The sequence below is a fragment of the Neodiprion pinetum genome, chromosome 7 (genome assembly GCF_021155775.2).
Source record: "Neodiprion pinetum isolate iyNeoPine1 chromosome 7, iyNeoPine1.2, whole genome shotgun sequence".
Lineage (NCBI taxonomy): Eukaryota > Metazoa > Arthropoda > Insecta > Hymenoptera > Diprionidae > Neodiprion > Neodiprion pinetum.
Window position 1 is genome coordinate 3,420,134 of NC_060238.1, and position 27,470 is coordinate 3,447,603.

General features: G+C 39.7%; 1 long non-coding RNA gene across 1 annotated transcript in view; it reads right to left on the minus strand.

Moving 5' to 3' along the window:
• The window catches only part of LOC124223148 (uncharacterized), a 91,173-nt gene that overhangs the window by 35,502 nt on the left and 28,201 nt on the right, over positions 1 to 27,470 (minus strand). The window contains exon 2 of the long non-coding RNA XR_006884210.2: positions 22,412 to 22,597. This is a non-coding gene — a long non-coding RNA (uncharacterized lncRNA). The remainder of the gene's footprint in view (positions 1 to 22,411; positions 22,598 to 27,470) is intronic.

Sequence of the window (27,470 nt, forward strand, 5' to 3'; positions counted from 1 at the left end):
TTTGGAAATGAGCTCTGCGTACGTGACATTCTAGAGTTGGACGATGCGTGTACGTCGGAAACGGTTACACCCGCACGTAGACAGCATGCCTAGTTAGACATCCAGACACTTGTGCGTGGATGAACGTACGTGAGTGGATCCGGTACATATAGGCGAGGGGGTTGGGTAAGGCGGGGGAGTGAATGAGGCGGAGGATAGTGTAGTAATATAGAGAACGGCTAAAGGCGGACGTAATTTCCTGCCCGCCTGACAACGCTACAGACATGTTTGCCAACCCAACCAACACGCGCAGACTCACGCTGACATACACAGATCCCATACAGACGTGGGTTCAAGTCTTACACCGAGTCTCCACCTATGGCAGGCGCTCGCTGAAGGTACGTACCTACTGCCTACTACACGTCTGCACCACCACTTCGTGCAACGACCAACACAAATTCCCTGGACAGAGGAGACCGGGGTTTGTGATCTGCCCTGTCTATATTGCAGCCAAGGCCCAAGGCGCTTTGATCGAAGAGTAACCGGGGCGATGGCGGATGGCAACATCTATAGATATGCATGCGGTGTGTGTATTCTGGATATATCTATATCTGTGTATACATAACCCATGGACACGTGTATGCGTACAAGACTGACACATAGGAAAATACTTCATCAAATTTGATTGAAAGGACCAGAAAGCACAGAGAGAGAAAATAAGAGTCGAGTGATAGGGAATCTTGTCATACGTTGATCCATGATTTTAACGACTCGCTACTGATGGTTCAATATTATTAACCTTGCACAGGTTAAAGCTGCGATTTAAAAGTGCTTTTGAAACTTTGAACGCGTTTTTCTCAAAACTATGTTTTCAAAGTCGGTGAGCAAGATTTCTCGGAAATGGTTGAATCGATCAGTTTCAAATTCTTACACGAGCCTAATGAATATATTTTTCAGTCTTTGATCGAAGGATTTTTCTACAAATGAAAAAAATATCTACATAAACTATTATATCAATAAATTTAAATGTCTCTTACTGATAAATCCTTTAAAAATTGGTTTTTTTAGGTCTCCTGACCAGGTACAACCCTTTAAAGAAACATAGGATATGTCAGAAGTTCTCGTTTCACTTTTTGTTACTATTGTTCATATTCTTCATTTTTGACATATCCACCTTTTTCTGTTCGCCGCATAAACAGCCTAAAAATGTCAGGCCCTACTTCGTTGCAAACCAATGTCAACTTTCACGTTCTTCAATTGCACCTTATACATCTCCATCTTTATCTTTCGACTTCGCTTTTCCCTTTGACTGGCCTCCTCCGTCCACCCTTTTTCTTTTCGCATGGAAAAGCTGCGGACTCTAATAAATGTGTTTGATTCAGCTACATATTTTGGCGCGTCCTTCAAACACCTCGGTCGTCCTAAAGAAACACATTTCCCTGCGGGCAAACAAACCGCGTCGCGCGTCTCTGTGTATACGCATCGCTGACATATACAGAGCGTACAACGTACGTGTGTATGACCGGTGTTGAAATGGGTCAGAAATTTTCAACTTGTGTACCGTGCACTGCTTGCCCGAAGAACGCTGGAACAGGTTGCTCGCAAATCTTTAATCTCGGCAATGAGAAATGACCTCAAGACAGAAGAAGAAGAAGACCACGAAGAAGGTGAAGATGGAACCGTTCAGTCAAAAACTATTCAGAGTCCATTTTTAACATAACCAAGGAAATCGATCATATCCTGGGTTCCAAATGACTTTAATACGCAGTTCTTCGGGCACATATCACCTTCACGAACCATCCCGAAGTTTCATGTTTGTCTTTACTTGTGAACCAAGTCGACTCTGACCATCATCCACTAAAAGAGTGACGCCATGCGGAAGATCCGTGACCACGTCATATCCGGAAATGGTGTTTCACGTACCTTTGCAAGCTTTCAAGAGTACCAGTGGAAATCCCAGTGAACAAGGTTCGATTCGCATGTTTGGAAAAGCCAAAGTTACCGAGTGCGATGGGCGGTCTGGTCTCTGGTCTAGGAATTTCTCGAATGTCGCACATCCTCGCACTCGGTCCTCACCTACCACTCTCCTTATCTCTATCTCTTTCTCTGATTTCTGTAGGTACCGCGAACCGTCCGCAGGATGGGCCCGGCTCGACTCTCGGAAACACAGAGTTGGGTCAATATTTGACTCAAACACGTTAAAACAATACCCGAGTTGAACGAATGCGAGCGTCCCATGGTGCATGGGTTACCGCTCTCCCTTGGGTTCCGGGAATTTTATCATCCCACGACAATATGCCGTAACGACTGGTTCTCGTCCGGTACCGATCATGGCTGACAATGGAGAGACGAGTTCTTGAAATTCAACCATAACTTTCGATTTTTCGCCTTACCACTGGGCGGGGAAAAGAGGATGTAACGTGTGATCACTCGACGGTCGTAATGACTTGGAACCTGGAAAAAGAGAAACTTGTCACCTCCGTTACGTCGTGGTCTGTAAACTTAACCAGAGTCTACAGTTTTGACATCAACTCCCTTGGTTGCTGGGTCAGTTTGGCTTCTTCATCATCGATTTTGCAATGCATGCTTGTCTCTACTACACAAGATGCAAATCCGGTGAAGTAATCCAGACGGATCTGAAATCCGTATCCCACTGACTCGTTCAGAGTCAGAGAAAAAATCCATTCACCAAGATTGAACACGGTAACCTTCTTCATAATTCAAAAATCAAATCTCTGCGTGATGTTGAAGAGCAATTTTCACTTCATGCTCACCTGTCTTTGTAACCAACCTATTGGAACGATCAAAGACGAAATCTTTTCGTGGCCTAGAATAATCCTGATGCGTGTATGACTTGATGGAATACCAAAATGTACTTGTGTCCCGGATCTTTAGAATCTGCAGCGTCTTAATTCAGCTGGCAAAAGACACCCACAAGATTTTTTCTACGGACAATTTGTCGAAGCTGTCCTCCCCTGGACTCGCGTATGGAGATCGATTGAATGGCACCATTCCGCCCATGTAATCGACAGGAAGTGAGAACATTCTATGGCACAGTTGGAACCTCACACGCCCCATCCAACCCTCGGATCGCCTCCTTTTATTACCGATTGTTGGTGTTAACAATTTAACGACGTCAAATCTGGGTTTGGGGTGATACTTGATTTATTAAGCTGGTATTCCTGGAGGACTGACCGGGTGCATCGGTGTAACGCCTTCTTTTCTCACATCGATGTAACGTTGATCGATAAGTTTCTTTTCGAAATCGAAAATTAGCCTGTATTAAAAATTCGTTAAAAATCAAGTCGAACTGGAATAAATTCTCTTTAGAAATGGATGCTGTCTGAAATATCATCGTGATGTGTGTATTTACTTGATTAGATTTAAATACTGTATAAAATCCGAATTCGTCTCGCTTGAGTAACATAAATTTTCAAACCACCTGTCAGTTGGTTTCTTGGCCTAAGTCGTGGTTGGTTTGTTAACTTAGCGTAAACGTATTTGATAAACTCAAAATAAAAGTCGTTATAAAGTTCCGAAACACAGGGTAACGAAACATTCTCGTAAAACAAAAAAAAAAAGCAGGTTGAAATCGTGAAAAAAAAAAAAAAATATTCGACGACGGCCGACGTTCCAGACAATGTTGGGAAATTTTTTTTTCCCGTGAATAGGATTTTGGCGTAACGCGCTGGTCGAATTGGGATCCAGGAGAACGATCTATCACAAATTTTGATCCCCGAACTACGCCCCCGCGTATTTTGTTGTCGGATGCAGTTCTCGTTAAATATCATTCGTCTCGTTTTCGTTGCGATATTCAATTCCGTATGCCGACGATGCACAGAGCCAGGCAACTGGGCAACGTGGACAGGTATAACACTGCACAAACTGCAAAGGGAGGTTGAATGATGGGAGAGAGGTAAAAGACGCATGGATAGGCAGGTTTTTGTAAAAAAGGCACAACACGGATTTCACGCCAATTGAACTTTCCGATCGTGACATAATGGTCTCCACATCCGGGCATTTGACTTTTATACACGGTCCATATAAGTCGCCTTCACTTCCGCCGAAACGCCGCTTTGGACGCTTTTATATTCCTCACCTCGAATGCTTCTCAGGACAAGTTTTTCCCTCCTTCTTTATTCCTCCTTCAATATCCGAATTTGAATTTTAGAAATAATCCAATGACTTTCATTTTCATTGCGTTTACATTTCAGTTTCAATAGAAAATTTTTTCACCCATAGGTTCACTAATATTAATTGTCAAAGATCATAATTTTTCGATATTGAATGACGTCATATACGTGACATAGATATTTTTATTCGTCACTATTTAAAAAAATATGAAGAAATTCAAATTAGCTTTTCCATCAGTTGCCTGAAGTGATTAATGAATCAACTCAGAAATATTGAATCGGATAAATTTCACCACAGTTAAATAAAATAAAATCAAAAATCCTTGTTTCAAATTTCGGACAAGAATAACGATTTTTTTACACTAATACGAACAATTTTTGCAGTCGGTTCAAAAAAAAATGGAAGAAATCGCGAGATAAAAATGAGAGGTAAAATTTAGAGATAGAATTTAAGAAATTGACAGAAAGAGTTGAAAATATTTTTCAACTTCCTTTGCAAAAAATATATTGACAATCCGCTGCGGTGACTTTGTTTTTGGTTGATTTACGGAGTATTCTGCCCGCGTTTTGACGATGATCAGTTAGTCGGTGCTCGGAGATTTCCTGAATAATAGTATACATATAGTCGAAGAGAGATGACACCCTCGGAGCAGAGCAAACATAGAAAACAACATTTTAAACGGTCAAACATGCATAGAAAGCGACAACAATGGGCGTGACTGCGGGGCGGAACACATGTCCAAACATTCACAACAATGCAGTCGGCAGTGGGTACAGCATACCCACCGGTCAGGACCATCCTCGGTCCATCCATCCGCCGTAATGTCACCCCAATCCTCGCGCCTGCCACCCCTACCCCCCTTCATTCTTTCTTTCTTTCTTTCTTTCTTCGACAGTAAAATGTTTGCAATACGTTATGTACGGACATTCAGACCGTGAAATGCAAAGGTAAACCCCTGAAAGGCACCCTAAGGTACCCTAAATACCCAACAACTAGCAAGAAATGGTCAAAGAGCGCCACCGGAATACGCTGAGACACGATTCCTCCTCAGCTTCTTCTTCTTATTCTTATTCTTCTGCAATCCATTTTACCTCAATCACTGTTATTCGACATTAAACTATTTGCAAGTATTTTTAAGTTGGAGAAAAATGTTGGAAACATAAAAAATTGGTTTTAGAATGGATACACCATACGATTATTCGGATTATCTAATTGAGAAGAAAAATTTTCAAATTCTCTGTGATTTCACGATATTTCCTCCAAGAAATGAAACAAGAGAGAATTCACAATCAAAATTACTGGTTTTCATAAACTGCGATAAGAGTGTCGAATTTCGAATAGTATTTTCAATTTATGGAGAGAATAACACTAAAATATTTATTTTTCCTTTCATTCACGAAGCTGATAATTTTTTTTAAGTTAGTTCAACATCAGAATATTTCTCTGATGGTAAAATGTCTCCAGAAATCGTGGACAGTAAAACATTATGAATAATCGTAATGATTTCTCGTAAAAATGTCAAGTATTTGCAAAGCTATATATTAGTCAAGTGATTTCTTTCGATAGAATCGTCACTGTAAATTATTACCCTCAATGGATCGAAAAACTAATTTTTTTTTTTTGCGAAACATTCGTGAGGTTTTTGTACAACATATTGTTATGCATACATTTTACATTTCAGAGTCTAGTCGTTGAAATTGATTTACGTTGATTAAATTAAATCTTGTAAAAGGATGAATCTCTCATCCTTCCCCGAAATTGGACTCTTTTTCGAAATTCTCTGTTTTACCTCAGGAGAAAATTAAAAAAATTATCGAATCAGCGAAATAGACCTCGACTCGATGACGTTCGGTAGAATGTTGCGAAGCCGTTTCAGTGATGTTTGAAGTGGGAGCTGAATTCTCTTCTCGGTGCTGAAATTGGGTCCCCAGGTGTCTCGCGGTTTGGGTACCTTAGGATTACCTAACCGGATCTTTGAGAAGTTGCAGGAGGGTCTTGGCTCGGTTCGAGCTGCTTCCAGCTACTTTGGAATTCGGGTGAAACACCGAGCACAAACCGCAGTCTTACCTCCCGCAGTAAACCCCTGATGCAAAGGCTGATTAATCTCGGATTAAAGCGCACCCTCGACGCGAGTGGGCACCCCTTGAGAACCACCCTAACTCCGACAAATTCACACCTCCTCAAGAGTAGTTACCCGCTAGATTTTCCGCCATGTCGAAACAAAATTTCGGTGTTCAAATTTCACAGTTTTCACGTTAGTTGGGATTTTGAGCAAACCGTTTGATATAGATATCGGTATAGAAATTCAAGCCCGCCTTCTAGGGATTGGCAAATGAATCGTAGAATTTTTATTCACATTTTTCTCATGCTCCAATTATTGCCTAATAAATTTGTTTTAGAATGGCAAAAATTGAACTACTATGGCTACGAACTATCGACATTGATTGAAGAATAATTTCCGTAAACTCTGATCTCGGATTCTGAGTAAAATTTGTCGAATTCAAAATTGTGGAATCACTGCGAACTTGTTTTCCGACGGGATAAATACCACATAACTAACAATAAGTCATGAGTTTTTGGAAAGAGAATTAAGCCACGGGGAGGTAACTGGCGGACCCTTGACCTATGACACTCTATCCGTTCCACTTGCAGACTCTATCGCGGTGTCGTGATCCTCCCAGACGATACCACGTCACGTTCCTCGATTTTAGCTATCAACCAAACTAAACTCTCCGTTGCTTAGTTACTCATTGGTATAACCCAGCCCAGTCAGCTGCAGGAATGAGACGCGGTGTTTCAGCAGAAATAGGAATAGGGGATTTTGTTTGTAGACCAATTCTCCGTAGTGTTACGCCGGACGATGAGAAATCGGTTTTCGTCCATTTCCTCCTCTTACTTTTCCTATTTTCTTGATCGTAGTCGTAGTCGAATCAATCAGCGCAACCTTTCTTACGTCGCCACAATTTTTCGCATCTTTATATTACCCTTGGATATTCTCATAACGATTCTCAAATCTTTGGCGATTAGTGTCTCTGATTTTGGTCGTCAAGTTCGAGCTTTGGCCGTCTGAAGCTCTGGCATCAGTTACCATTCATTGAATAGCTATATTTACGGCTCTAAAGTCATTTGAAATATCGTCAAAATTAGCGAAATAAAGTTTTCAATTGATGGGATAAACTTGGCGCAATTTTAACTTCAGCTTCATTGAATTTAATTTCAAATATTTTTGCCATCTGTAAAACGTGTGAATGAAACTTGAGACTCGTGTTCAAATTTGTTCAACACTGCATAACCAGGCTATAAAATAAAAAAAAATTAGAAGTCTTAGAGCGAATATGTCAAGATGAAGAAGAAAACTGAATTGAATTGATGACAAATAGTGATCATAACCAAGTTTTATGAATCAGTTGACTGGAGATGTAATACGAATCGACTATACATGTCTGCGTGCTTTAGTGAAAAATTCTGCAGTTTACACTGAGAAAAATTTCAAATGTTACAGTAACTAGAAAAATTCAGTAAAATCGTTAAAAAATGTATCGTTAAAAAAACTGTTTGAACATCGTTGGGATTACGAAAAACGAGATACGAGTAACCATTTTGCGCTATTGTCGATCCTTTTTTGGTAATTGCAACGCAAAATCAGTTTGCGAGGTTTACTCTACTTTTTTAGTTAAACAAGGCGTTAACGTCAATTTATTCTTGCGCGAGCATTAAATTTTCGCAACGGTTGCAAGAAAATATAGCAACAGCGATCGTAATGAGAAAGAATAGTAACTGATACTAGACTTTCCGGTAACAGCTAGAAAACTAATTTTCATTTTTTACCTAGAACTATATTTTTCGAATATGGTAAAAAATGAAAATACTTAAGGACTGAGCGGTAACCGGAAGTAAAAATTTCGCTGATTGTATAACGTGGACTTGGTTAAATATTTGATTTTCACGCGGTTGTCGCTGTATGTACACCATGGATTTGCAAAGGGGATATTTTATTACGCGATTTCTGAGAGATCGCGAGTTTGTATAAGCGCATAAACGGTACGGCGTAGATTCAATTAGTATTCTTCGTGGCTGTTGAGTCTGTTCGAAAGTCACCTTCGAGCTCTATAACCATCGATACGAGTATTTAATTAGCTATGTCGAGATTCGAGTCACTCCGTTTCAGATCCTTGATCTCTGACCCACGCCTAGGTATACCTCGACTTGCGGTTGTTGCATAAATAAATACACGTTGGCGTACGCAAAAAAGAGCATGAATTTTGTTTGGAAATTGAGGAAATTAAAGGGACTCGAAGAAAAACATAATCATAAAGTTCAAACCCGTGTTTGATGTTTTTTCCAGTAAGCGTGCTGTTCACCTTATTGATCTCTAAGTGTTTAAACTTTTTGTGAAACGTTTTACACGAAAGAAGATCTAACTCGAGTTGGATCGTTCGTGATTTTTTTTTTCAGTACGATTAAGCCAGGGGAAAAAAGAATGAAAAATTGATTCAAATTCAGGGGATGGGGTTGAAATTCCTAACTTAAAAAGTTCCCATAGCGCCAAATTTAGAATTTTTTCGCCGCGAAATTTAAAGAAAAGATATCAAATTTTGACGAAACATCAAAGTTTCGAATGGTCAGAAACCCAACGCTCAATGTTCCAAAAGTGTGAAAATAAGAAAATTTTTTAAATCTGAACCATCGAAATTCCTAATAGAAAATTTTCAGTTCCGTAAATTTTTGGCTCGGTGAAATTTCACCACTTTGATCTTTCTTTGTTTTAGATTTTCTATATTTTTTCGTTCGGAATCCTGGTCATTCTAATGTTCCGTCTTTCTGAGTTTTTAGACCCACTCTTTGAGTAAATTACGTTGTGTGAGTTTATTTTAATTTTCGCAATTTTTCTCAATAGAAACTTTATTTTTCCGAATTTCGCTCTATGAGAACTTTACTTTTTTTTTTCGTTTTTTCTCCAAATCTAGATTTCTTTACTTCAAATTTCTCCACGAAATAATTCAAAATTAATCGCTTTCGAAACTTTTCAAATTCAGAACTCCAACCTTGTCCCAAATTTAGAATGGGACGTCTGAGTTAATGAGAAAAAGCAATCAAAACACATCCGCTGAAACTGGAATAAAAATCGTTACGTTGATATCTTCCATATTAAAAAAAAAAGAAAAAATAAAGAGAACCCGCGAGTTACACGCAACGTTTTAACGTAAGTGGAGAAAAAGGCAATGATTCGTTGGCCTATTGACCCATTATTCGATGTTTGAGTAAGAGGGTCAGACTCTGTATGCGCGTACGCGTATGTACATAAGCCTTTGTGTAAGATTGAGGAAGGGATGAATAAGCGTCGGGCCACAGCGGATGCGCGGTTCGTTCGTTTGCGGAATCGATTCCATCGTCTGAGTAAGAAAAAGAAGAATAACGAAAAGAAAGGAAAGAGGAGCTCGAGGAGAAGAAAGAAAGTAAGGAGAGAGAGGAAATCAAAAGAAAAAAAAAAAAAAAACAACCAAAAACAAGAAAAGAAAACAGCCAAGAAAGAAAGTAAGAAAGAGAAAAAAGAAAAAAAAAAACGGATATCGGTAGACGAAAAAATCTGCGGCTGATCCGGCGTCTCTGTTCTCCACCCTATCCGTTACATTCAATGATTGGGCATTCAAATGGTGATCCCCATAATACAGGAGTCCCCTGCATTATGTCCTCGGGAATCGCGTAGCCCTCGGGATAACGGTGCGGGTGATTCTGCACTGGTGCAAAGCGCGGGAGGGGGGGGATCCTCCATGCACCGAGGATACGGTCCGGATTGGATTGGATTGGATTGGATCAGCTTAGCGCTGATTTAAGCCAATCAACAAACAGTAGCCACCAGCTATACCGCCGAATAGATCGGCGGCCTTCGCACGCTTAACTGATCTTGTTATACCGCTTACAAATTCAATGTCCCGTTCCGTTTTCCCGCTACCCCGATGCGTTCCGCTGTTTAAATGCGTTAGGTACTGCCGGCATACCTGCAACCTTTTAAAATCAGACTTCGAACCACACAAGATTCGTTTGATGAAAATTAAGAGAGACTGGATAATTCGTGGGGAAATTATTTAGGAATTCAATTGATGTTTACCACTTTCAATAAAAATGTTGCCACACTGAGAGAAATTTTTATTTCCGGTTACCGCTGAGTCCTTGACTATTTTCATTTTTTACCACAATCGAAAAATATAATTCTAGGTAGAAAATGAAAATTAGTTTTCCAGCTGTTACCGGAAAGTCTGGTATCCGTTACTATTCTTTCTCATTACGATCGCTGTTGCTACATTTTCTTGCAACTGTTCCGAAAATTTAATGCTTGTGCAAGAATAAATTGACTTTAAAGCCTTGTTTAACTAAAAAAAGTAAAGTAAACCTCACAAACTGATTTTGCGTTGTAATAACCAAAAAAGGATCGACAATAGCGCAAAATGGTTAGGCGTACCTCGTTTTTCGTAATTCCAACAATATTCAAACAGTTTTTTTAACGATAACTGTTATACTCAATATTTTTAGTTACTGTGACAAATGAAATTTCTCACAGTGCAACTCCGATGAATCTCTGTTTGAAGACCGTTTTAGCGATATGTGCACGGTTAGAAAAGAAAAAATACCCTAGCCAACCAACTAAAATTTCTGGGTTGATTTAACCATTTTTTAATGCATTACTAAGTGAAAAAAAAAACAAATGAAGTTTATGATACGATAATTTAAATGTTAAAATAACTAAAATGTGTGTCATATTTACTAACAGAAATTTAAGAAGTAACGCAAATATAAAGTGACTTAAGATGGATCTGTATAAGGTGTCTGAACGAGATCATTGAGAAATGATCGTCCGAGTTTCTGTACGACAGTTTTTCTTACTACGACCACGAATTGTCAGAGTAAACTTATCCTCGTGGTATACGCTTGATCGGCGATTAAGGAAGATTTGTTGTTATTTTTCATGGAAATCTCCTTGTTTTCATCCCTCATTCTCCCTTAGCTCTTGTTTGTTTGTTGTCGAATTCTGTGTAAATGTACACGGGGCGATCGGTTTTAGCGATTAGTCAAGTTTTAAGACAGGAAAAAGAGGGAAAGGTATGGGGGTGGGGGTGGGGGGTTGCCGCGTGTATAAGGTTAATGGCATAACTAAGCACACTTCTATAAAGTCATGGCACACACAATTCACGTAGAGTAGAATGAGGTAGATGTTAGTATTTTAAGCCTATTTAAGTGTGTTTGTCATATAATATTGACACCGTACACAGCGGCAAAGAGCGGGCGTACACAGCACCGACACAGTGACAGAAGCACACAAATACGTGCGGGGCACACACAACGAGAAGGAACCGAGGGAGTAGCGGGCGAGCTAGTGAATCAAATCGCGGTGTGTGCTTGGCAAACGACGACGCTCGACGTCGCGACGCTCTCGTACAAAAACACAAAAATTACTCTTCAACGGCCACTATTAAGGATCGCTTGTATGATGCCTGCCTGTAGACATTGGACACCTCCTCGTTAGAGGCCAACCACGATTTTCCTCTCACTCAACAAAAACCTGCCTTCCAACTATCGGCACGGCGAATGTCACTCTCAACAATTGCCAAAACAGTTGTAAAGAGTTCAACGAAACAATGAGAGGCACAAACATCGGCTTCCAATTTGGGAGAATAGAATAGAATAGAATGGAATGGAATGGAATTGAACTATTTTTATTAAACTAGGTCAGTGAACCCAAAGGTATAAACAATGAGACTGAGCAACAGAGAAAATCCAACTCAAAAGTTACCTTAAATCCAGGTCCAAAATTACGAATAAGTGGGTTGAATCGATACCCATGCACAGTAAGAGCGGGTAGTAAGAATTAAGAGTTTGCTGGTAGGTGGTGATGGAACACAGATCCACGATTAAACTAACGTAGAACTAATGCCATTATCGAGACCAATACCGATCCGGGAGAGAGAGGGTGAGAGAGAGAGAGAGAGAGAGAGAGAGAGAGTTGGAAGGTGGCAAAGTGGAAGAGGAATTGAACCTTCCGCCAAGAGACTCCTGATCGGCTGGGCGGCAAACGGCAGCAAAGATCTTGTCAGTGAGTTTGGTAATCGCCTCCTAATCGTGACAAATGAGGGTACGAGAGTTATTATCCTCGTCTCTCTCAATGGTGTTTGGTATGAATGGTCTGCCAGGTGGGGCGTGCCGACCCCATGCTGGGAGCGAACAATTGCATAACACGGAAGTCACGCGGTGGGGAAACCCGAAAACGATCCATGGGATAGATCCCACCTCAAAGGACTTTCTTCCCTTCTTTCTTCCTCGGAAAATCCTTCGATCACACGATTATACGTTCGATTTGCGGTGTGAGATAAATGTGGCAATTGTACCTGGTCATTATGCGAGGAGTATAATGGTTTTTGCCCGAATATGTATGGGAGAGATCACACCGTCAGTTGGAGAGAGTGACAAGTGAACGTGCCTTCGGAAGGTGCTGGCGGAGACTGGTGTTTAGCCAAGATATTTGGCTTCGCAAATATTTGGAGATTGTCTACAACCCTTACCGCTTCATATATACTATACCTACTCTATCAACTCTTGTTATACACCTAATTAATAGTGCGCTTTATATACACATCGGGCTTCGCCAGCACACCCTTGCTACCACCACTTAAAGATCCTTCGACGGATGACGCCTGGGGTCGCCTATCTTTGTCTAGGGGAAATATCACTTCGGGTTAAATTCGATTCAGTCAATTATTCCCGTCACTTCAATTGCCGAAAACAATTTTCCAACCGGTTCAAATATTTGACCAAGAACCGTTAAGGAACTGACATATTTTTTTCTATTTATTACTATAAAAAAAAAAAAAAGTTTTCTTAGTCACGATCGTGTTTTCAGACCATTTCGTTCGAGCGTTGAAACCACTGCTGATAGAAAGGTGTTGGATGTAGCTACAAGTTTCACTGGGTACAAGAAAGATTGTATAATTTTGTACGATGATAGCAAAACATCTTGAGAAGGTACTCCTCAAAGTAACTCGAATGTTGACAAGGTTCGTCTGTTACGTGCTCACAAAGTCCATTGAGACGTCATTCAGACCTTTTTAAACACCCGTCGACACTGCGCGGGTGAACGTTACATCTCGTTGGGATTATACATTCGTCGGAAACTATTCCTGAACTATGAATCATGCGGTACTTATTTCTTCTTTTACACCCGTTCACACCTGTACGCCGGTTGACTTGAGACGAGATTAACGTCTGACGATGAGTGAAAAGTTTGAAACTAATGTCGTGCGAAAAGCGGGGATTACAAGGATGGTCAATTTTGGAAAGTAAGTGATCCCGCTGCTTGGGTCTGCAGATCAAAATGGTGCATCTGATTGATCAGAATCTATTATATTTGTTATTATTTTGGGTAATGATTGAAGGAAGTTTATAGCATGAGAGATTATAAATATTTTTGCAATTGAAATACAATCAAGGTAAACGAGGCGATTGTTTTGCTTCCGAACCGCATTGACGACAATTATCATTCACCGCGTGTGAGGCAAAAATGTGAACTTGGAAACCTGACTAGGTTTAGGATTGATAGAACGACCGTATAGTAACACTGAAAAACTTATCTCAAACGAAAATCTAGCTTGTCGTGAAAATTCTTGTGTAAAGTATCGTTCCCGAGATACGAAGTTGATCGAGTCATAGCTGCCAATACGGCACCGTTCCAACTTCTTCAAGATGAAACGAAGTATACATAACAAAGTTGGATTATTCCTTAACGGGTCGAGGTATAACAAGGGTGTATAAAATCCCTGGGAAACTTCTCGGTGTGCAGCAAAGTCGGTATAACGGAGAATTGGAAGCGGGAGTGGAAGTACAGGCTGCTTAAGGTGTACACAGAGCATAGCTGCCATCATGCTCTGATCAAACAGCGAGAAAGCACCGCTCATAAAATATCTATAAAGAACTCGTTCCGAGCTGGCCACGCGCTCGCTCACGCAGCCCTGACGTCGATGCATACGTCGCTCAGCGTCGAGCATTGTGTGCGTATGGTACGTGTGTTTCGGACTTGGCCAGAGCGGCGACGACCACCACCGTCACGTTATAATGCTGCATAATGGTTATCGATGTATTTAGGGAAGGCTGGTTGCCCGGCCTGGATCGCAGGATGGGGCGAAGCGGGGGCTTGGCGGTTCGTTGGTAACGAGTATTTGCTGCCTGGCTCGATGCATAGTTAATGATTTGTCAACTGAACCCGGTACTAGACTATGCCGAACCTGACTGAGCCATATATATTATAACTCGTAACCTAACGGGTCTCTTCCCTCAATCACGTCCATCGATCAAACGCACCAATACTGAGCTCATCATCATCGTCCTCAACAACTTCCTGGTCTGCTCAAATCCTGGTTTCTTCTCATGCACAGCGGTGAGCTCGCTATTGGTATCCTTCAACTGGATCTGGTACTGGACTATGTCAAACCTGAATGGACCGTAAAGATCATAAGTTGTGACCTAACGGATGCCCTCCCTCAATCAAACGCACCAATAGTGAGCTCATCATCATCCTTTTCATCAACTTCCTGGTTTGTTCTCATGCACAGTGGTGAGTTCGCAATTGGTACCCTTCAACTGGATCTGGTACTAAACTATGTCGAACCTGACTGAACTGTAAAGATCATAAGTTGTGACACAACGAGTGCCGTCACTCAATCACGTCCATCGATTAAACGCACCAATAGTGAGCTCATCGTCATCGTCATCCTCATCGAGTTCATGGTCCTGTTAAACTCCTGGTTTCTTTTGATGCCACGGACAGTGGAGAGTCTACTATGTGACCCTTGAACCTCGAACCAACCGCAGGACCCCGAATGGGTTGTGGTTTTTTCGGGGTGTCCTGCACCAGCGGCTTTCTCAACCCCTGGTCAAACGAGCTGTAATCAACGATTACCGCAGACACGCAACGGCGATGTGTGATCCCGCCTCGAGAGCGAGAATCTAGATAGCGTTGCTCGAGCGGCGTTGATGATTTCGGAACGGTTTTAGCCGGATGAAAGAGTAGCGGGGTATATAAATAAAAAGCGAATAAACAGCGCGGGGATATTCACTGAATGAAAACAGCAGTCCTGGTCTCTGGCAAACAAACGGTGGATAGGTGCGCGCGAGTAAAATGAGGTTTGAACGACATTGGTTGGTAAATGAACACACCGAGAGCGTCGCTTTGCTGGTGAACCGTGAACCAGCGCCTCATCTAGCTAATTATTGGCACCAATTTGGTAGCTAAAAACACAATCAAACCCTTGTGAAAAGCCCGTTAAAAACAAGAGTTAATTCCGCTTTCCAATACCCGAGGATCGGCTTCCTCGATTTATCCGCCATAGACTGACGATGATTGCAAACTCTTCTACCGCCGTTCGTTCGAGGTAATGAAACTTTTTGTACCAGCACCGTTGAAACGTCACAATTTTATTGCAAGCACATTTCAACGCGATGAAACTGTTCAACAACTGACGGTATACTAATTTTGAATCTAGTTTAGGATCGTGACATGCCGTTTAGCTGCTTTTAGCGTTTCTTTCGCAAACAGCAGTTCACAAAGTCACAATTTTTATTCATCGATAGGGTGTTAGCTCTCTAATTGTGAATACTGATGGAGGAGGTTCTACAGGGCAAATGTTTACGGAATATGTTCTACAGACGCGTTTCTACGGAAAGAAATTTGAGATTCACATCAGAAATAACCCTGCATAAGGACAAGTTTTTGAAGAGTTGACAAGCCAAAACCATCTTCGTTCAAATTCTCTTGTTAATTCGTATGGTTTTCGGGATACCTGAAGCTTCGACGGTCATTTTATTTTTCAGGCTTTGCGACTCTACTTTATCCGCGTCCGTTAAGTGTACCAGTTATAGATCCTGTCATAATTATTGATCAATTTTTGGTTGTATCTGTTCGATCCTTAGTTCCAGAATTACAAAAAAAAAAATTTGTAGTGTTTAACCCTCTAGCAGTTGGTTTTAGTAATCGAGAAATTCACAATTTGTGTCGTCAATTTTGGACAATAATATCATCAATAATAAAGAGTCTAAGCGTGTCAATAACTGGTACCCTTACCTTGGAAGGTTGCAAGTAGGAATGGCGTAGTAAATGCGTGTGGCAATGGAGGCTCAGAGCGCCGGGGCGGTTCGCCGGGTAACATCGACCCAACAACTATAGGTGCCGGGGCTTTGGGAAGGTCCTAGTCGTCTACCTACCGACCTAGGTGTGTGGAAGCGGATCGAGTAAGAGGATCGCGATAACCTGAAGTCGGAGCGTTTCATAATTTTTTCGTGTTAATATTTGCCCCTCGTCGGCGGTATGTTTCGGGGCGGATTTCCTGTAGGTCCCTCGCGAAGCCGGTTCTCATGGCCGGAAATTGCAGGACAACGAGCGGAAGGGGTGTAAAATGGCGGGTCGGAGGTCCGCGGAGAAACGAAACGGGGGACGAAGAAGCTTCTCCGGATCGTGGAAAGGGGGCGCATGGTGGATATTTGAGAGAAGTTGCGAGAATATAATGGGCAAACACTTTCGGGCCAGGGCGTTCCTAATTCCAGGAGATTTTCTGTAATTTTCCGAGCGCTTTCCAGCGCTTTATATTATACGCCCCCCAACCCTGGACCGCGAGGGTGGTTCCGGGGGCGGAGGGACCTTCGACGTCAGTGAACATCTCCCGGAATCGCTGCCTGCCTGCCTGCCTGCCTTCCTTCCTTCCTTTCCCTTTCGCTTTCGAGTTTTCAACCCTTCCAGCACTCCGGCTGGTATAATATTCAATTACATAGCTGCAAGTAAAGTCAAACAAGCCCTGAGGAAGGCAGGCAGGCAGCTGTGGGGTGGTTGGTGGGGAAACGAAGGGTGAGGGAAGGGGAAGGGATGGGAAGGGACGGGATCAGGCAGCAACAGGAACGCCGAGGGATGCGGAAGGGGGATGAACCGGGAATGGCGCCGGATACCGACGGTCCCGATGCGCCCTGGAACGCGGCGGGACGACGCCGGGACGCCGGGACGCCGCGGCGACTGTTTGCTGAGACGCGAGCCATGATAATGAACAAGAGTGGTAATCTCCTGCTCCGCGGGTAGGCCTTTCGTATATACCGGCGAGATTTCCACCCTGAACCGTACTTTCGGAGCTAAAAATATTTCCCTTACTTTCCACGAGTGTATGTTAACTAGGCTACATTTTGTTTTCTTCAATGCTGATTTTTTTTTATATTTTTTAGAAAAAAATAAACAGAAAAAAACACATTCTTCTCAAAGATGATATGTATGCGTTTTCTTGGCTCGGGGATGTTTCGTTTTTGACATTAACCCTTTGAGTCACAATGAAAGAAATTTTTAATTCCGGTTACCGCTCAGTCCTCAACTATTTTCATTTTTTATCAGAATCGAAAAATATAGTTCTAGGTAGAAAATGAAAATTAGTTTTCTAGCTGTTACCGGAAAGTCTAGTATCCGTTACTATTCTTTCTCATTACGATCACTGTTGCCATATTTTCTTGCAACTGTTGCGAAAATTTAATGCTTGTGCAAGAATTTTCACGGTCTTTTTCAATCAGTCTGTGTCTAACAATAACGATTTACGTTATATCGCAATAATTACTATTGAGTATTGGAAATCAAAAAACCACAAAGAAACATGTTCTCAAAGTTCTCTAAATATCAAAAAAATGGATATACAATAAGCGGTAAGAAAATTTACGACTATAACTCAAAGGGTTAAAGCTGTCAATTTCAAGTCCCATTAGAAATTCTGAAGTAAACTCATTGATTTTTCAAACGGAATTGGATACTGAAACGTCTTGTTTGGTCGGTTGAAAATTTTCGGTAAAGTTACCCATTCACTTGAAAATCGGAGTAAATTAATGAAACCCTTTTGCTGCTGTTCCAACTCTGTTTAATTATGGCCAATTATAACTCAAAATTCCACTTATAATATCTGTAATATTATGTTAATTAAAAAGATGGAGCAGAGTTTATAGAGACCCGAAACTCGTTTCCGGAACCTGATCAAGACCTCGAACATTCCATTTTCGAGGAAACCATATTTATACCTAACGAAGACCCTAGATTTTGTGAAACTCTTGACTACGGGATTAAATTCACCAATTTTTGCACGTGAAGTTGAAAATACGAATCGTGAAACTCTAAAAATATTTATTCGGAATGAGAAGCTGCTTCACAATCACTGAACCAACTAAACAAAGTATTCTCAATTGTAAATAGTTGATTAATTTTTGTTTTCTTTTTTATTTCGTCTTCGGTTTTCTTGGACTCAAAAATCCCCAGTATGAAAAAAATCCCTAGACTACGTTACATAACCTCAATCCTGAAACTCGTGTGCGGGAATGCAAATTACGCGGTGCATTTTGGAGAAGACGGAACGGAAATTTCGGCCGAATGAAGGTTCGTGTATTCGACGGTTGTTGCGGATTCAGGGTATATATTTGCGGAAGAAACCGTAGGAGATAAGGACGGTTAGCTTGGCGCGTGTTGCTCGACGTGACGTTGCGCGTATCCCGTAGGAATATTTCCTCCCCCATTTCCTCGTCGGCACCCCTTCTATTTCCACCCTCTTTCTACCTCCGCTTTTCGTTTTCCTCCGGCTCTTGTCTTTGAACTCGCGACTCGGCTTTCCATCCGAAAGCTTCGCGCTACTCGCTACAAAGCTCGGTCTCTCTCTCTCTCTCTCTCTGCCTCTCCCTCTCTTTCTCTTTGAGACCCGAGCTTGCGAGTATTCGAAGACCGAAGCTACGGGGGTTGGGATAAAAGTTTATTAATTAGCCGGAATTAAGCTCATCCAAGTATTCTGCAAGATTGAAATATTTATAGACCTTACTTTGAGAACTACTAAGTATATAATATGTATACACCTGATTCTCGACGACAAATATTTGAAGGATGTTGGGGGATTTTTTTTTTTTTTTTTTTATTTCTGTTTTTTTTTCATATCGTTCCTACTGATTATTATAAGACAGATATTTTTTTAATCAAATCGCAATGTCCCGTTACTTATTTCTTTACTTTTTTTCCTATTCAACAAGCGATATTTTTATTATCTTTGCGGAATTAATTATCCCGATTAATAAACGTTTCTCAATCAGGGTACGATATTTCTCTTATTTATCTCACGGCATATCATATTGCAATGTAGAATATTAATTAATTTCACCTTAAAAAGCGTCTCTGCAGTAAAACGTGTATTAAACTGAAGATCATTGAAGAACGTAATTTCTACCTCACGATTTTTCAACTCCAGGAAATTCCTGTAATATTGCGATAAAAAAATGTGGGTGGGTTTTAAGTCCCGGTAATTAACACGTCAATTTAAATAAAACTCATCAAACTTTTTCTTTTTCATTTTGAATATGAGATACAAGTTGTGTAAGATAGTTGACACCTTGAAGGAAAAGAAGCCGGAAGAACAGTTTTCTCGCAATATTAAATGAAAAAGTTTTGAGATAAAAGTAAGAAAAAAAAATAAAAAATTGTCTGGAAAAACAAAACGCTTAAAAATTTTTTTTATTATTCAGTTCGAAAGAGTAAAGAGGAGAAAAAAGTACACGTCTGTCGGTAAAACGTTGAAAATCGATTAATTTCCGGTAGAACCGGAAGTTCAAATTAAACGAGACATGGGAAGTTTTCACGCCCATTATTTGATTGTGAAATCCTGTGAGTTTCAAATTTTTTATCCAGCCTTTTTTAGACCGAAATTTTTCTAGAAACTTGTTTTCTGGATTCAAAATCTTCGAAAAGGCACTGAGCAAGATTTCATTTGTTACAATAACCAGAAAAATGCAGTAAAACAGGTATCGTTAAAAAAAAGTGTTCGAATATTGTTGGAATTACGCCTAACCATTTTGCGCTATTGTCGATCTTTTTTTGGTTATTGCAACGCAAAATCAGCTTGCGAGGTTTACTCTACTTTTTTAGTCAAACAAGGCTTTAACGTCAATTTATTCTTGCGCGAGCATTAAATTTTTGCAACGGTTGCAAGAAAATGTAGCAACAGTGATCGTAATGAGAAAGAATAGTAACGGATACTAGACTTTCCGGTAACGGCTAGAAAACTAATTTTCATTTTTAACCTAGAATTATATTTTTCAACTGTGATTTTAAAGTAATTTTTGTGAAAAAGTGATTTTGGATCGAAATCTTTTCCTTTTATTGTCTTACATCACCAGAAGTAATGAAAAATAAGAATTCTCTAGGATCTTCAGGACTCTCACGATAATCTAATAAGGTGATATTGAGGCGATCGAGTTCCGCATTATCCATTCACCAAGGTCCGGCTAAATCCCCGGACGGTTCGATTGTTCGGTCTATTACTCTCCCCATTCATATTTAATTTGGCGTGGCTGTCAGCCGGACATCAAAAGATAGTTACTGCTTGTGGGGAATCCCATGGGGTGAAACGTGCATGGTTTATTGCTCGCGTACCTGCAGCATGCGTGCGCCCGAGGCAGGGGCGATATTTCACGTTCATCATCCTCACTAATTCACCTAACCGCCGAATCATCCTCGTTCGTTACGCTCCGTTAAAAAAAAAACTATACAGTTGACGTTTTAATTGAGCAGTTCCCTCGTGGCCTCCCTGCCTGCACTCAAGGCGCATCGTCCTGTCAAATTAGATTATGTAGAATTCAATTTTTGTAATCCTGGTTCTGTTCGTACCTGGGGCGGAACCGTCAAATCATTAGAATATTAGTGAAAGGCAGTCGACGGCCAGGGTGCGGTACAAAAATGCGAATGACGAAAAATTTGACCCGGAGAAAATCCAGAAAGTCTAATTACTGGCAGTTAAAAACGTGGAAAAGTTGGCTTGTAGAAGAATGAAAAAATTTCAGAACCCAAACATGCGTAAATAAATTTATACCGAAATTTTCTTTCGAGAATGGGAAATATTGCGAAGAGGAACAATATTGAATCGCGAAAATAGCGAACAGTCAAAAAGTTCACTTTTCAAATGTCAGACTCTTGCCGAAGTATATATCGGCCCATATCAATTTTTAATTTCGGAACTTTCATTTTTCTGTATATTCACATTCTGTGCTTTGTTCAGTCGGAATGCCGACCGTTCTGAAAATACTTTTCCGAATAAAAGAGGGTTTGGTTAAATGAATTTTCGGAAAAAACAGTTATTCTACTTGGTAATTTGTCGAAAATCCGAATTTTGGTACGCTGATAAATCGTTATTTTAAGATTCGTGTCTATTAATTTCGAATTTTCATCCTGAAACGGACCGCGTGCCAATTGACGTGAGATATTTGCAGACGGCGGTAGTTAAACATGTGTGCTAACTAACACGTAGTCTGTATAAGCAGTGCTAATCCAAAGTATCTTTGCGATTTCGTAGCGCGGTCTTCTTTGCATCGCCGTTCACAAAGTTCCGATGCGTTTTATCGCGCTGTAAATTTCTTCCATTTCTGTTTATTAGTTCGGTCAAAACAGTTCTGAATTAAAAATATTCGGTATATGGCTGCATTTTTGTATATCGGGGTTTTCGACTCGCAGAAACTCAAATCTGAAGTGATTATCGAGCTGCATAGCCAGCGTTTCGAGAAATCAGGACAGTTTGACGTTTTTTGCGTTTTTTACAAAAACCGATATCGATAGATCAAAAATGACTCGACCATCGTGAAGAGCGGAAAATTCTACATCGAATTACTTTCACGTGTGTCGGAAACGGAGCCGGATTAACAAATTATTAAAAAAAAAAATTCTACTTATCGACGGAATCTAGGAAATTTTTATGTGATAATATGTTTTTGGCTAACTTGTTAATCCGACTCCGTTTCCGACATATGAGGACATAATTCGATGTAGAATTTTCCGCTCTACACGATGGTCGAGTCAATTTTTATCCATCGATATCAGTTTTTGAGAAAAACGTAAGAATCGTCAAATTTTCCTGTTTTCTCGAAACTGCGATTATGCAGCTCTAAAATGACTCAGATTTGATTTCCAGAGTGTCGAAAGACTCGTCTACACAAAAATGCAGCCACATCCCGAATATTGTCAGTTCATATCTACTTTTCCCGGACTATTCTTCTTCTATTTTTATTTTCATTCAGAACGTAGTTTTTTGGGGCTGCGCTTGCAGATACACAACATACAGATACAGACTGTTCCGAGGTTTGTTCAGAGACAATATAAGCAACAGGTAATTCACAGAGGCACCGCAAACCGATGATTCTACTCTTCCATACACATATACAGATGTATAGATATATAGGTATATAAATATATATATATATATGTATACACACTTACCCCACTGTTTGCTTCTGTCTTTCGTTGTAATAATCGCCACTTTGTTTGCCGCCCGACGAAAATTACACCCCAATAAAATATAAACGTAATATCGGACCCTGCTGCTACGTCTCTAATCCTCCACGATTATCCGCCTCCCTTCATCCCGGGCGGCATCTTCTTTCACTATTTTACCGTCGTAGTAATCTGAAATTCGTTTAAAAGTAGTTATGCGTGAGCTCTTTGATCGGAAAATTTACAATACAATTTTTCAATTACTTGTTAGTATTTTTTCAGCAATTTTTATATCTGCGGTTTACGTTTAAGGTCTTTATTAATTTTTTCTTCCATCAAATTTTTTCGACAAAATTTTCAGAAATTTATTTCAATACCAGCATCTTATCGGTATTTGTATGTAGATTTTTTTTTTTCATTTTAAAGAAATTGTTCAAATTTTAATTATATTTCAGTTTGCACTAATTTTCTAAGAACTGTTGCACTTTTTATTCGACTCAACATTTGTTTTTCCATTCCCTTAGGAATCGTTCATTCATTTCAAAATTCTGCCGAACGTTTCACCGAATTCATCTCACTTTGCAATAAATTCTTTCAAATCAACAAGAATCAAAGATTCCACGAACGGTTGATCTTAAAAAATTGTTCATTAGACTCGGATTTCGGTTATTAAAAAATTTCAAGTAACCAATCAATATCGAATTTTATTTCCCATCGTCTATCATCATTATTATTCCACCAGAAAAATTTACTTCCCATAGAAACTTTTCATATCAAGTAATTTCTCCTTCAATGAACATAAAAAAAAATCTTTCGATGATGAATAAAGTTTTTTTTTTTACTCGTACGTTGTCAAAAAAAAAAAATGCAACGGTCTGTTACAAATTCGAAAAATTTTTAATTTACAAAAGCGACGATTGTATTTCAAGGTATTTTGTTTTTTATTCCCTCTTGAATTTCGCTGTCGGATTTTTCCCCCCGTAATTTACACCTCGTTCCCACAAAAATCTATACATAAATGTAACTATTTCTGCGATAACGAGTACAGAGAAATGTTGCACTCAGTGTTTCCAACCGGCACGCGTTATGCGTAATAACGATTCTTCGCCACGCGTCAGCCGAGCCTTGATATAGAGGAGATAATAAGGGCAGCCAGGCAGGTTCGCGATCATTTAACCCTTGTCTAACTCCGCCCTGTTTGCGCGTCGGGGTTGAAAACCGGTCACGTGAACGGAAGTTCACCTCATCCGAACACTTCGAGGGCGCATCAAAGGTACGATTATCGAGAAACGAACGTACATTCGTACATGCGGAGAGTGTGAGAAAAATGACAAGTAATTATTATCCAATGCGACTATCATATCGCCGCGGAATCGTGAGACTCTCAATTTTTACCAACACCCTACATTCGAATAAACGCGGAGGCGACACGACTTCAACTATGACGCAACAAATACTTCCGGTAAGTATTCTGGTTTCTGTTTTTATTTTTAGTTTCAGTATCCAGAATTATCAATTAAAACTCATAGAGGGAATTATTTGTGCGACAATTGTCAAATAATAATAGTTTACTTCCAAGTGAGAAAAGCAGAATTAGTAAGAAATTAGAATTATGGATAAATTCAATTTTAAAGACGTGGAAGAATTTTTGTGACGACGTGAATTTTTGGTGAAGTTTCAAGTTTAGGATGAATTTCCAATCTTTTCTTAGACGGGAAATTCTGAAGGCAGAAAGAAAAAAAAAATTCTTAAAATTCCCCGAGTAAAAATGTTTCTACGAGTTCAAATTATGGAATTGAAAAATTGGTTCAATTCATTTTCTTATAAGCTTGAGTACGATTTTATGTATCGGCGAGTTTTTTGTAAGTCGATTAAAAATATACTATACTGTAAAAAATTTTCTACCCTCGGACGAAAAAAACTTGAAACGAGTCGAGTTTATGTTACAATCTCTCTTACTTGCTATTCTTGTGCAATTTTAAACTGTTTTCGTGTAACTTTCAAACAATTTCAAGCGCTTTTGGTAACATTTGAATAAATTTTTCAACTGATAGCGTTGAATATTTTTTGACAGCCGTATTATTTCAATCGAAGCGATATCAGTTTGTTTTTAGAAAACGGAAAACACGTCAAATTTTACAGTTTTCTCGAAACATCGGCTATGCAGCTTAAAAATTACTCATATTTCAGTTTCCGAGGGTCGAGGAAAACTCCTCTACAGAAAAATGCAGCCATATCCCCAATATTTTTAATTCAGATCTATTCCTGCCGGCCTACAAAAAGCCATCGATTCGTAGCCTGAGGGAATTAATAGCTGTAAAACTGAGCGTACAAATGATCGTTGCGCCGATCAGGAATGCAGTGTGCATTCAGGTACATGCTTCAGGCAGTCAGGTATGTATGCAGAAGGATTTGTAGGTGTGTACATTGAACCTACGTGTAGTTAGATGGATAGGTGGGTACGAAACGAGTAGGTAGGTAGGTATGTACCTATATCGGCGTGATTCGGCGTAGATGCATATAACGTATGTCCGCTCAAATATTGTCTTATTAAATATTTGATCTCGTTTTTATTCCATTTATTAAAAAGCCACCGTTAGGACATCGCTGCAACGTAGAGCTATCCGATTCATACCAATTCCGTGCGACGGAATGCATGTGGATATAGAATACACAGGTATACTTATTTAACTATGCACTTTTCCTCCACCGTGTCGGTCACTTGTCGATGACTTCACGTCGGTTCATTTGCCTCGTTGAAAGCTTCTACGGATTCTGAAAAACCACGAAAAAAAAAAAGAAAAAAACGACTCGTAGACGCCTTGGCGATTTTTTATTTTCCTAAGCTGCCTTTCGCTTCTCTATTTTTTCATTAAAGTCGAATAAAAATACGCCAAGTAAAAGTTGTTACAGGACTTGTGAAATGATGAGAACTTCTACCGATGAGTTATCAATCATTCATAAATCATAAGACGACTGAAAGTCACTCGAATCTTTTGGTTAAATTTTTTAAACCCCCGTTTACTGATCATCAATACATTGAATAGTCAGCGATATAAATTAGCAGACGTCTATTGATAAAATGTTACGGTGATTCGAAAAACTTTTTCAAAGTTAAAAAAATAACGCGAATGATAAAATCAATTTTTGTTTACACTGCTGTCGATCTGTTGATAAAAAAAAAAAAAAAAAAAACAGATCAATTGTGAGACTGTGAATTGATTGAAATTTAAATTATCATCCAATGTTTTATTCGCAATTGAAGAATGAATGAATATCTTGAAGATATTTTCAATTCCAAAAAGATTGCTCCAATTCCAAAAAAGACACGTCGAAACTATCTCACAGAATTTTTATACAACGAATGTTTACAAATCCGTTTGTTTCCCATTAGCTGAGTCATTTAGTTAATTATTCGTTAACTGTATTAAATCTTGTGATTAATGAAAACGAATTTTATCAAAGCTCAAAGAAGAAGAAGACAAAAAAAAGGAACTAACACAAGTGTCTAGCATGAAAATGTTTTTTTCAAAAATACTCATCCATTTGCACAGGATAAAAATGGAGCGTCTATTTATCGTTGGATCGAAAAGAAAAAAAAAAAAGGGTTTCTTTGTCTTTTAGTTTCGACATCCGTACGCTTCATCTTCCGCATTTTTTGATTTATTTCCTTTTTTTTGCCGACCGTTGTTTGCACGAAAGGTTCGGCAAGCTGCGGCTCCATTTGTATAATTAAAAGTTTCATTAGTCGAGCGATGTGTATAATAACAATAATTAGTAATATTATTGTTATTATTATTATTATTATGATAAAAACAACGACAACGGGTTTCAACGTATTAACCAACAATCCGTTACACCGTCCAGGTATCGGATCGCGTAGGGTGGTCAGAATCAGTCGATATATCCGCGGCATAGGGGCTGAGGGTGAATCGGGGGTGGCAGATATCCGAGGTGAATCCGGCGCCGTTATATATGGGAGGGTGGAGGGAATCGGGATCGGGATCGGCGGGTGTTGGGGGCGGAGGGATGGTAAGGTGCAAACATTTGCCTGCCGCCCGGTAAATTAAAAGCACACAGAGAGAAGAGAGAATAGGAGAGAGAGATAGAGAGAGAGAGAGAGAGAGAGAGATTCACTGTCCTATGGTGTGTATAGCCAGAAACTAACTTTACCAACCATCCCGGATTTCCCCGATCCCCCGCACCCATATGTAGAAGTATAATGATAATAATCACGGACCGGAAACGGCCCGTCGCGGAAACAGAAAACAGCAGATCCGGTTGCTTTAATCGATATTGAATAATATTGCGAAATGTCTGTAGGTATAACATGGAAATACCGGAAATTTTCCTGTTTTTACTGAAATCTGGATGATTTTGCGAAAATTTTGATTTCCAACCTTTCGTTACTGATGACACAAAGGCTGGACATTGAAAATACAATTATTGAGTGTTGTGCACTGAATAAAGTGTTGTGATTTGATTTTTACGACATTTTTGGCAGTCTTAATCTTCAAAATATGTATACTTTTTTGAACGGACAATATTCGGTTAGGTTTTTTATTAAAATATAACGTTTCAGGAATAGACTTTCATAGTTTTTTTTTTTTTTTTCGATATTAATTTTGACGGGGGGGAAACACGTTTTCGTCGTAAATGACGCGACTTTTTCGTTACCTTAACTTTGCCGATATTTTACAATATAACGACAATCAATTTTGGCTACAGAGAGAACTTCTTCTGCAACCTTAAACAGTGCATAAATTTTTTTTTCCACATTTTTAGAACTCATTGTTAAAGTAGGATATTAATTGTTTGGAGAACGGGATGAATTTCACCTTGTATAACCGTTATGCGATTCTACCGAAGTTTGATCAATTAGGGTTAAGATCTTAACGTTTCCAATCACCTGCGAGACGATCAGTCGAAAGAATGACAAACACCCCAAGAGTACGTCTCGTGACACGAGTCGCGACAACCCTTTTAAAAAAGGGAGAAAGGAAAAATTAGTTCGCATGTTAAAACACCTTGAGGTTGATTTATCGAAATCTCTGAAACAAGCATT